At 38.8% G+C, this 12,536-nt stretch overlaps 1 pseudogene; it reads right to left on the bottom strand.

The window, feature by feature from the left end:
* Window positions 1-11,763: 11,763 nt before the first annotated feature.
* LOC119527203 lies at window positions 11,764-12,169 on the bottom strand (annotated as a pseudogene).
* Between the last annotated feature and the right edge of the window lie 367 nt (window positions 12,170-12,536).

Below are 12,536 nucleotides of genomic sequence, written 5' to 3'. Positions count from 1 at the left end.
TGTGATCCCTGCCATTTATCTCTTTATGCAGTTGCCATTGAGTCCTTGTGTTTTAACTCTGTATAGAGACTGAAGAGGATGGAAGGCCCTCTTTTTTTCTCATTTTCCTTATGGTGCCACAGACTGCAGAATAAGAAGAGAAAAATATTTTATAAACCTCAAACTGTTGGAAGTGGTCTACAGTTGCAGGGCTACCAAATAGAGAATCATAAATGTTAAAAAAATCTTTTGACAAACTTCACAAACTGCAGTTTTATACTTTTAAAACTAATTAAAGCATTCTAATTGTATTTGTGGTGGATTGAATTGTTTACCCCAGTTTGGACATGTTCTTGGTCCTAGTCTGCATTCTGGTGGGAATACATCTCTTCAAGATGTTACTTCAGTTAAGGTGTGACCCAACTGAGACAGGTTGGGCTTTAACCTGGATGACTGGAGTCCTTTACAGGCAGAGGGGAAGTTGAAGGAAGAGAGAAGCCTGTGGAGGAGGGGGCAGAATCAGAAGTAGGAAGTCAGTGGAACCCAGGAAAAGAAAGGAAAAGAGGCTGCCATGTGTACCGTCATATGACAGAAAACTCAAGGATCAACGATTGCTGGCAGCCAGTCCCAGAAAGCCACAATCTTCTGGGGAAAAAGTATCACCTTGCTGACACCTTGATTTTGGACTTCTGCTAGCTTCAAAACCTTGATCCAATACATTCCCTTTATTTAACCCAACCCATTTTATGGTATTTGTTTTAGAAGCTAAGAAACTGTTTTTTGGTAATGGAAATTGGGGTGCTACTATGACAAATACCTAAAAATGTGCAAATGGCTTTGGAATTGAGAAATTGGCAGAAGCTGGAAGAATTATGAGGTGCTTTATAGAAAAAGCCTAGATTATTCTGGAAAGACTATTGGTTGAAATATGGATATTAAAGTATTTCCAATAAAGATCTAGAAGGAAATGGTGAATGTGTTACTGGAGATTGGAAGAAAGGTGATCCTTGTTATAAAGTGGCAAGAGCTTTGGCAAAATTGTGTTCTGATGTTGGACTGAAAGTAGAACTTATAAGTGATGAACTTGGATATTTAGCTGAGGTGATTTCCAAGCTAAGGGTGGACCGTGCAGCCTTGCTTCTCCTTGAAGCAATTATAAGGAGTAAGTTTAGAAATGAACTCTTAAATACAAAGAAGCCAGACTGGTGGTTTAGAAAATTCTGGGCCTATCCAGATAGTGTGCTCTGAGACGAGGGCCAGAATCAGCTCTATCAGAGACCTCCCTGAGCTTTTGAGAAATGAGCTCCCAGAGGACAGGGCTCCATGTGAGAGTTTACTAAACAACCCTTTGCTAAAGAGGGTGTGACCAAACATAGATCCAGCCAGCCATTACGGTAGGAATCAGGATTGGAAATGCAGTTACCCAGGAAGGATTCTGCAGAAAGTTGTATTGTCTGACAGTTTGGACCCACTTGAAATGTCCACAAAGCCAACAAGACTTTTGCAAAATTTATATGAGCAGAACCACTGCCAGCCTACTGAAAGGGACAAAGAAGGGACAAATTGGAGGAAAAATTACTTCCAGGGCAAAATCACCGAAGCAAGGGTCTAGACAGAAAATACCTCCTCTAACCAAGAGAGTTGGCCCACTCATGTGTGTAAAAAGAGTGAGTCTTCCCATGCAGTTGGAGGGGGCAGCCTTGTGTCCTGTTGTTCAGGGAGGGTGCTGTCACCCCAGTGGTTAGAGATGGTAGATCCTGTGCCTCAACATTCATGGAAAGCCTGGCCATCATCCCAGTGCTTAGGAAAGGGTGGGCCTGTGCCCTGGTGTTTGGGGAGAGCATGGCAACTGCACAAGTGTTTGGAAGGGGTAGGGCTGCCACTCCATCAGGCCTGGAGGACAAAACATTGATCCATAGATGACTTTCCGAGAGCCTGAAATCTAAAGGACTTTGCTCTTCTGGGTTTCCGACTTGTTTGGGACCTGTAACCCCCGTTTTCCTTCCACTTTCTCCCTTCTAAAACAGGAATGTTTATCCTATGACTGCCTGTCTCTCCAGTGTATATTGAAAGGAGATGCCTTGTTTCCTGGGTTTCACAGGTCCATCTGACAGAGGAATTTTGCCCTAGGACAGATCACACCCATAACTGATTTTGATGAGAACTTCGACTTACTTAGCGTTCTACTGAAGAGACTTAAGGCTTCTGGAATCTTGTGATGGAAAAAAATGTATTTTGTATATGGGAAGAAAATATCTGTTTGGGGTCCAGAGGATGGACTGTGGTAGATTGAATTGTGTAGCCAAGTTTGGACATGTTCTTGGTCTTGCTCTGCATTCTGGTGAGTGTGGACCCATTGTAAATAAGATCTCTTCAAGACGTTACTTCAGTTAAGGTGTGACCCAACTGAATCAGGTTGGGCTTTAGTCTGTCCTTTATGAGCAGAGTGAAGGTCAGACAGAGAGAGAAGCCAAGGAACTAGCCGGATGCCAGAAGTCAGTGGAACCTGGAAGAGAAAGGAAAAGACCCTGTCATGTGCATTGCCATGTTACAGGAAAACGAAGGAATCCCAGAGATTGCTGGTCAGACAAAAGATGCTAACCCTGACCCAGGAAGGAAGCAAGACTTCTAATCTCTGAAACTGTGAGTCAATAAATTCCTGTTGCTAAGCCAACCCTTTGTATAATATTTGTTTTAGCAGCTAGGAAACTAAAAGAAGCACGTACATTGGGATTACTTTCCTGCATTCAGTTCTTCTCCAAGAACAAAAATCAGCTTGTTTAAAAAGGATTACAAAATCAAATTTCCTGGAAAAGTGTTGGCAATGGATGATAGTGACGGAAACACAACTTTGTGACTATAATCAGCACCACTGAAATTGTAAGTTTGAAAGTGGATTAAATGGTTGTATATAAGCTACCAGGAAAAAAACTAAATCCATGAAACTGTACAAAACAAAGAGTGAACCCTAATATAGACTAGGAGCTATAGTTAACAGTATAAATATAATAATAATGTTTCATCAATTATAACAATGTTACCACACAAATGCAAAACATTAATAATAGGAGAAACTGTGTGTTTGAGAGAGGGGTTTATGGGAACACTACACTTTCTGCTTGTTTTTTCTGTAAACCTACAAACCACTCTAATTTTAAAAAAATTAATGGCCTTGAAAAAAATCAAATTTCTACCTTCTAATGCTGAAACCATTTGCCATCTCTAACACAGCAGCGGAGCTCCTTCAAAAATTCAAAGTCCTGTCTCCGCTGAGCTTCTTGTTGCATTTATGTTTAGTCCAGCTCTATCAATATTCTGCAGGGTTGCTTCCTAAATTCCACTAGTCAGAACTAGGATATGGTAATGGAGCCTGCATCTCAAAATGGATTTTAAAGGAACTGCCAGAAAGGAAACACTTAATTTAATTAAAAGAAAAACACGGTTGTTATTTTTCTCCTGCTTATTTTTAAGAAAATCACAAATAGTTAACACCAAGTAACAAAATCCTTAGAAAATTTTTTTAGTATAGGGACTGTGCCAGTTTGTATTATGTCCCGCAAAATGACATGTTCTTTGACGCAATTTTGTGGGGGCGGACATATTAGTGTTGATTAGGTTGGAATCCTTTGAGTCACAGACAGAAGGAGGTGCTGCAACTTAGAGAGACATTTTGAAGATGGCCGTTGAAAGTGATGCTGACATTTTGGAGAATGCCATTTTGAAACACAACCTGGGAGCAAGGAGACGCCAGCCATGTGCCTTCCCAGTTAACAGGCTTTCCAGATGCCATTGGCCTTCCTTCAGTGAAGGTAGTCTACTGTTGATGCCTTTGTTTGGACATTTGCATGGTCATAAGACTGTAACTTTGTAACCAAATAAACCCCCTTCATAAAAGCCAATCCATTTCTGGTATTTTTCCTAACAGCAGCATTAGCAAACTGGAACAGATTTTGGTACCAGAGAAGTGGGGTGCTGGTGCTACTGTGTTTGCAAATACCAAACAAGTTGGAACGGCTTTTTAAATGGATAAGGGGAAGATTCTGAAAGAATTGTGAGGAGCTTGATAGAAAAGGCCTAAACTGCATTAAAGAGACTGTTTGTGGAAATATGGACTCTAAAGATACTTCCGATGAGACCTTGAGCAGAAATGATGATGTGTTGCAAACTGGAAAAAAAGTGATCCTTGTTTTAAAGTGGCAGAGAATTTGGCAAAATCGTGTCCTGGTGTTGGATGGAAGGCCGAATTTGAAAGCGACAAACTGGAATACTTAGCTGAGGAGATCTCCAGACTACATGTGGAGGATTTAGTCTGGCTTCTCCTTGTAGCTCATAGTAAAATGCGACAAGACAGAGAAAAGCTGAGAAATGCACACTTGGGTACCAAGAAACCAGAAACCGATAGTTGGGAAAATTCCAGGCTTCCAGGAAGTGAGACCCCAGAAGCTACAGCCTCACATGAGGATTTCACCAATCATGGAACCTGACCTCCATTTCAGTACAAGCCAGGATTGGAGATGGCATTATCCAGAAGGAATTCGTGGAAACTCCTGTTATCTGATGGTTTCAACCCCTGTGTGTTTCATGCCAAGTCAACAAGATTTTTGCAAGGTCGGTATAGATGGAGCCACTGTCAGTCTGGACTGGAGGTAACAGAGAAGGAACAAATTGAAGGAAAATTTTCTTCAAAGAGAACCATGGAAATTGAAGTCTGAAGTCAAGAGTTCTCAGGCAGGGAGAGCAGAGCAGCCCATGCATGTGGAAAGGGTGAGTTTGGACCAGAGGTAGAGCACAGGCCTTCCACCTCGATGCTCAGGAAGAGTGCTGCCACCCTGGGCCTCAGAGAGGGTGGATCACATTCCCCCGGGATTTGGGAGAGCCTGGCCATCACCCCCCTGTTCTGAAGGGGTTGAGTGTGTGCCCTGGAGATGGAAGAGAGTCTGGATGCTGCCCCGATGTTTGAGGAGGGTGGGGCCGAGAAGGTGGTCTCCCCAATGTGGATATGTTGGAGCACTCACCCCAGCATTTGGAGAGAAAAAAGCTGCCGCATAAGCCTTTGTAAAGGGCTGGACTCCTGCTCTTTCAAGACCCAAGGGTAAAACATCACTGGATAAATGACTCTCAGACTTTGAAATCTAATGGAGTTTGCCCTGCAGGCTTTAGGAACTGTTTTGGTCCTGTTAACCCTGTTTTCCTTTCAGTTTCTTCTTATGGCAATGGGAACGTTTATCCTATGACTATCCCTCCTTTGTATATTGGAAGCAGATAACTTGTTCTAAGTTTCACAAGTCCACAGCTAGAGGGGAATTTTGCTTTAGTACATACCACGCCTGTAACTGATTTTGATAAGAACTTATACTTATCTATTGTTACTGAAATGATTTAAGTTTTTTTGATATTGTGATGGGATGAATGTATTTTGTATCTGGAAGGATCATGTCATTTTGGGGTCCAAGGCGTGAAAAGTGCCAGTTTGGATGTATTATATTATGTCCCCCAAAACACCATGTTCTTTGATACAATTTCTTGGGGGCGGATATATTAGTGTTGATTAGGTTGGAACCTACTGATTGGGTGTTTCCATGGAGATGTGACTCAACTGTGGGTGAGAACTTTGGTTGGATAATTTCCATGGAGGTGTTACCCCACCCATTCAGAGTGGGTCTTCATTGAATCACTGGAGTCCTATAAAAGTGTTCACAGACAGAAGGAGGTGCTGCAACTTAGAGAGACATTTTGAAGATGGCCTTTGAAAGTGATGCTGACATTTTGGAGAACACCATTTTGAAACACAACCTGGGAGCAAGCAGACACCAGCCACGTACCTTCCCAGCTAACAGGCTTTCTGGATGCCACTGGCCTTTCTTCAGTGAAGATAGTCTACTGTTTTTGCCTTTGTTTGGACATTTGCATGGTCATAAGACTATAACTTTGTAACCAAATAAACCCCCTTTATAAAAGCCAATCCATTTCTGTTGTTTTGCATAACAGCAGCATTAGCAAACCAGAACAGGGACTCTTTAGGAGTAGAATAAAAAATCTTTACACACAAAAAAATCCTGCCTTGATGATGCAAAATTTTAAACTTCTAAAACTTTTTAGCCTATAATTTGGCATCCCTTTGACATGAAAATAGATAAGCAAAATTTGAAGAAGAACAGATCTTCTTATATCAAATTTCTATGTATGGTAGAGGAAAATAACATTAAAATTCCAGCAACTGTCAAATGCATGTCAAAATAATGTTAAAAAGATATCTGATGATTCTTTTTAAGTGACTTGATTAACACAATAGTATAGTGGTTTATAAATTTGGGATAATGCAAGATAATGGGTTTGTGAGTGGCATAATAACAGTTCCTTGGAAAAATGTTTTGTGGAATTCACTGAGTTTTTTAAATGGAAACAAGTATTTTTATTTTGTTTGTTATAGCCCAACCAGTCATCTAGTGCTGCTAAGATAGCTGTCATGGCCTGTTTGCCATAACTCTAGCCCATATCTTGAAAGAGGACACTAGACTGATTTTTAGCTATTTGATAGTAAGCAAGTGTTCAAAGACAAAAAAAAAGAAGCAATATTTTAAAACTCTGACCTATTAATGGTCATGAAATCAATTTAATGGCTTGCATGTAGCATTTTAAAAACCTGAAATAGATTTTAAAATATGAGTTGCATCATACACAGTAAGATTAAGCATAGTTTTTTGAAATTTTTGTTATATATATATATATATATACACACACACACACACACACACATAAACCATTATATATGTATGTACATATATCATCATATATAAACCATTATATATGTGTGTTGGTGTGTGTGTGTGTGTGTGTATATATATATCTTTATAAACTAAACAATGGTTACTTTGTAAAATGTATTTCTTACCATATGTCACAGTCAAAATAATTTAGAAACCCACTGCTCTAAAGCACAGAGGTAGTTGGGGAAACCACAACCAAATCCTTTCTAATCAATGAAAAGCATTTAAGATAAATGCAACTTATTTTTTGTTCTACCTTGGGTTGCCTTCCCAATATGTTACTTCCTTCAACAGCCCATGAAAACCTCGCAAGGAAACTCGCTGTCTGCCAAACTTTGATCGCCAACATCCTCTTACGTTCCATAGCTCAGCCCTTCCCCCCAATACACACAAGAGAAATGACTTTCATATGCATGTGAACCACACAACCCTTTGGCAATACCTAGATTTCAGAGCTGTGGCAAGGATAAGATAAGCTCTTGTTTACGTGAAATTCTCTGAGAGCTCACTGTAATTTCAACTCTCTTTCCCATTCTAGAAAGCACAAAGTGATAGAAATTAGTTACAGTGATCAGGATCTTGGGTCCACTCTAACATGCTTTTAAAAAAAAAGTAAGTAAATCATTTGCAAACTTCAATTTATTGTGATTCTTATTAATAACAAAGATTTGGACACAACTTGTAACAGTGTCATTGAGACACTGTTTTTGAGAGTTGCTATAGAAAGCTGAGAGCATATTCATTTATCTCTTTCTACATTTCAGAACCAAACACATTCCATACAACTGGCCGATTCAGTGTCTTTTGCTGAGGACAACCCACGGTAGCACACCCAGGAAGTGGTACACTACCCGAGAGGTACCAGAACCAGGAATGGCTACTGTACAGGAAACCTCCTAAAATTCTATCAACATGGATGATTTTCTCTCAGCAGTATCTTCTCTGCAGGATTGAGATCAGCTATGAAACATACACTTCTTCCCTGAATTTTTCCTCTTTAGGGTTGGGGCTTTGGATTAAGAGCAGGTTTGTAGTTTGAAGGTGTGTAGTTAACAGAAATGTACAGAGCAGATCAGGATAGGTGAAAAGATTTCTATATTTCAGAATTCAACCTTCATTTGTCTTTGATACAAAATGGAAACTCAAGGAGTTAAAGCAACTTGCCAAAAGTCATGAGGATAATTGATGACAAAGACTGGAGAATCCTCCTGGTGCTGAGAGTTCTCTACTAGAATGGCATTTCTCCTGGATTGGGTCTGGCTCCAATCCACTCTGTCAACTGAGAGTATGTACGCTTCTCAGAGAGAGAAGTGTCAAGCCTGGTAGCTGGGACTACATTTCAGAAAGAGATAACAAAGGGAGAATCTTAAGATGCTAAGGAAGTACTACTTAATTTAGTCACTTAATTGATCACCATATAATTTACAGGCACATAGTACACAAGGATGAATGTGCTGGTTTGAATCTGTTATGTACCCCATAAAAGACTACGTTTTTTTAATCCACTCTTGTGCAGTCAGACCTATTGTGGGTGGGATCTTTTGATTAGGTTGTTTCCATGGAGATGTGACCCTGCCCATTCAAGGTGGGTCTTAATTAGTTTACTGGAGTCATTAAGAGAGGTCAGGGAGAGAGAGAGAACTCAGAGCCAACACAGACCCAGATGCTTGTAGATGGAGACAGAAAGACATCTGGAGATGCTAAGCTAAGAGATGAAACCCAGAATTTGCCCCAGAGAAACTGAGAACCCACAAATGCTTGAAGAGAAAGCCACTGGACTCAGAAGCTGAAAGCAATGCAACCTGGGCGCAAAGGACCAGCAGACACCAGCCACATGCCTTCCCAGCTGACAGAGGTGTGCCAGAAACCATCAACCTTCCTTCAGAGAAGGTATCATCCTACTGATGCCTTAATTGGGACATTTTTATGACCTTAGAACTGTAAATTTGTGAACTAATAAAGCCCCATTGTAAAAGCCAATCTATTTCTGGTATATTGCTTTTTGGCAGCATTAGCAAACGGAACAATGAACAACACTGATCTTGTCTCAAAGAGTATATATTCTAACAAAATGATCATGTGTATATAATTAATTATGATACAATATGGTGAGATTATAATGGATTAACAAACCAATGCCATGTATTAAAGAGACAAGGTGATTAATTTTTACTGGAATTGAGCTGGTATAGTGCACATGTGGTGCAGGGGCCAGAGAAGGGAGAAGGCACTGGGGACTCATCCAGGAACGAGGTCAGCTGTAAAGACGACCATTTATGTCAACAGTCTGTTGGAGGGCCAAGTTGGCCTAATGAAAATTTCTCAACCTTTATTGTGGAATCTTGTTAAAATCAGCTTATGATTTAGTAGCTAGGTCTGGAGTGGGGCCTGAGAATCCACATCATTAACTAGATCCCAGCTGATGTCCATGCTGTTTTTCCCAGGACCACACTGAGGAACAGGAGCCTTGTGAAATGGGCAGGGATTTGGCATCAAAGAGAAGTACTAGGCCCTACCTCCTATCACTGGTGATCTGTGGGTAAATTATAGAACCTCAGTTTCCTTATTGGTAAAAATGACCATAATGTTACATACCTTACAGCTTCTTATAAAAGTTTGAATGATATTGTATGTACAATGCTCAAGACAAAGTAAAGCTCAAATACTTTGTTAAGCTCAAATACTTTGTTAAGTATTTAAGAAGTTAATTCCTTCTTTATTGATTTTGAATGCATGACATATTATTACTTTGGAACTAAATTTGTCTCTAAAGATTCATTTAGAAATGCCTCTCATATGAATCCATTCAAAGTCTCATGACCCCTTTTCAAAGTAAATATCCATGATATATATTTGTTTGTACAGCTAATTAAAGCATTAAGATTCTCCCTGAGGCAATAACAAAACAATGGCCAAGTCAGATAAGAATACAGGAAGTACTATGCCTAGTCCCATAACCTAACCACTAACCCATTCAACGCTTTCCATAATGAGGCAATGTAATTGATGGATGAAACATGGGAAATTTTGGAACTTCCCAATATAGCCAAGGGAAAAGGACCTGCAATAATGTGGTTTCATAAATCTAAGCTTTCTTAATGTACTTGGGCATAGATCATTTGAACTAGAAAGTAACCACATTTGCATATGGCTTAACAGTTTCTTTTTCTCGTACATCATGTCATTTGAGCCTCCTGAAAATCGTGAAAGTCAGGACACAGTCACCTCTATTTTACAAGTGGGGAAACTGAGGCCCAGAGTGGTGAAGTGACTTCCTCCCTCTACTGCAAATTGTTAAGCAACAAAAAAGCCCACCCAGATGCCTGACTCCAAGTAATCTATTGTTTTGTCTTGCCTTGCGTAGGTGTGGAAAGTAAGGGTGGTGTTGGGGCCTGCAGGTTTGAGTTGGAGGTTGTCAGTGGGCAACAAAGAAGTTCTGAGTGTGGATTGTTTCTTTTGCCTTCTGGTCAACCATGTCTTCAAAGACTTAGTGCTCATGTTCTCGGTGACTTTTCCTGGGCTGGAGTTAAGTATATCAAACTGAAGGTGGAAAAAATTTCACAGAACTTATTTTTCTAATTTTGACAAATTCACAAGTAGCATTTTTTGGGCTTCACCCAATTATTTTCTTGATTTCAAAATGCTTTCTTCTTCTTTTTTTTTTTTTTTTTTTTTTTTAGCTTCAGTTTTTTTCTCTATTTTCTCTGTTTTTTTTTGTGATAACATTCCAATTAAAGGAGTTTGGCAAATTATTAAAGCACATGTATGAAACTCAGATTTCCTTTTGCTTAAGTACATTTCAATATTCATTAATACCTGGGAAGCATAAACTTATTGTAAGAAGAACATTTAAGTAATGTGATTAACACTCTGTATTTTAAGTAGAATTGCTATTTTGCATACTATGCCACACCATTTTGATTGTATTTTTCTTCAGAGGAAATATTAGTGTCCTACTGAATTTGAAAGATGAACTAAATTGAAAAAAGTAAATGATATTTTTAAAAAGTTAGCAGCATATACTACTATAAGACAGGTTAGTTTATTTGATATCCAGAGATCATTAATCATTACTTTTAGACTCAGTGAGTATAGATGTTTATAAAAATGACATTAAGGAGCAACAACATTATTCAACAAATACTGTTGACATACATTTACTGGGCACAGCTGAGAACAACATAGACAAGTTCCTGCCCTTGGGGAGTTAACATTCCAGTTATTTCTCAACTATGTTCTGATCATGAAATAGATAGTATGTTCATATATTTGGAGTTGAATATTTCATTGTATTCTTATATATATTTTTAAAATTAGCAATTGATTATGAAATGATACACTTCCATTCTTCACTAGTTTTTTGTCTTTATATTTTTATTTATTTTTCTAATGTCTACTTCTTGTTTTCTAATATACATAGTAGCACAGGAGTACATACATACGATTTATACAACTTCATATTGGGGCTGTGTACATGATTTATTTTTCAGTAGGATGCAAAATCAAATATTTGGAAGGCCTGTGATTGAAGAGGGTTGAATTGGGATTGGTTCCCAATCTTAGCAAACTGGGAAGTGAATCCTTTCTCTTTTCATTCTACTGAAGACTCATGAAGTAAGAAAACCAGTCTGCTTTATTTATTTCAGTTGAGATCAAGTACTGGCACTTCCTTCTTGCTCCATTTCATACCTGCAAGTTAGGCCCTTATGGGGCTGGCTTCCAAGCATCTTACTAACCTACAAAGGCAATATAAAGGTGACTGTTCTACTTGGTATAACATTATATCCTTTAGTAAACTGAGGTTATCCAACAAGTGAGAACTGACTAAATTGTTCTCTCTCAGCCCCAGGAAGCAATTAAACACTAACTAAACGTTAGCTTAGAAGTTTGGAAAGAGTTATGACAAATAAGTGAAATCAGTAAAGATTTTTATAAAGTTTAAATTCAAAAACTCCAACAATTATTACCATTGGTATTTGTTTAAAGTAACATATTTGTAGCCCAAATAGTTCTTAAATTGTACATTTTAGGTTTTACCAACTTCATAAAAATACTTTGGGGACAGCTGCACCCACATTTCAATTACATGATTATTTCTTTGCCCATTCTTCTCTCTCTTTTCTTTCCTGAATAACTTCTTTCAGATAGGGTTCAAGATACAATTTATCCTCATCATATTTTGTTCACTGCTCATTAGGCAAGATCTGCTGTTTCATGCTCAGGTCCAGTGCTCTCTTAATGCGAAACACTCTGTCATTATAAAGGTTCTCAGGAAGCCTTCTTATGGCCTCTTTTACATCTTTATTCTCAGCTATTGTATCATCTCTCACTAACCCCAGTTTATTGAACCCTGCAGCATTGTAATACCATTTTCGAATACCATCCAGCCACCGGCCTGATGCAACAGCAGGGCGACCTGCCATTTTGACACCAGGGCAAAGCCTCTTCACTATTATTTAAATGACTTGAAGGAGGGATCCATATTTTGGTCATCCTTTTACAATCCTGTAATGACTGACAGAGTGCTTTGCACATAATGGGTATTTGATAAATATTCATGAATTCAAGTTTCTGGATAGAATTATTCAGAGAATTTGATGAACAGACTACATTAGGTAGAGGAATCTATTAGATAAATAGATATTTTTTCTCTGAAATTCTCTGTTGCTTTTGTGCATAAAAAATGAGACTGGGGTGAATAGTTGATCCATCTCATTGAAAGCATGTAACTAGTCCTCTCCTAGCTTTAAAGAAGAAAGAAAAAATTTAACAAATTTTTCTTATAGTGAC

The sequence above is a fragment of the Choloepus didactylus genome, chromosome 1 (genome assembly GCF_015220235.1).
Source record: "Choloepus didactylus isolate mChoDid1 chromosome 1, mChoDid1.pri, whole genome shotgun sequence".
NCBI classification, from domain to species: Eukaryota; Metazoa; Chordata; class Mammalia; order Pilosa; family Megalonychidae; genus Choloepus; species Choloepus didactylus.
This window is presented reverse-complemented; position numbering and strand designations above follow the sequence as displayed.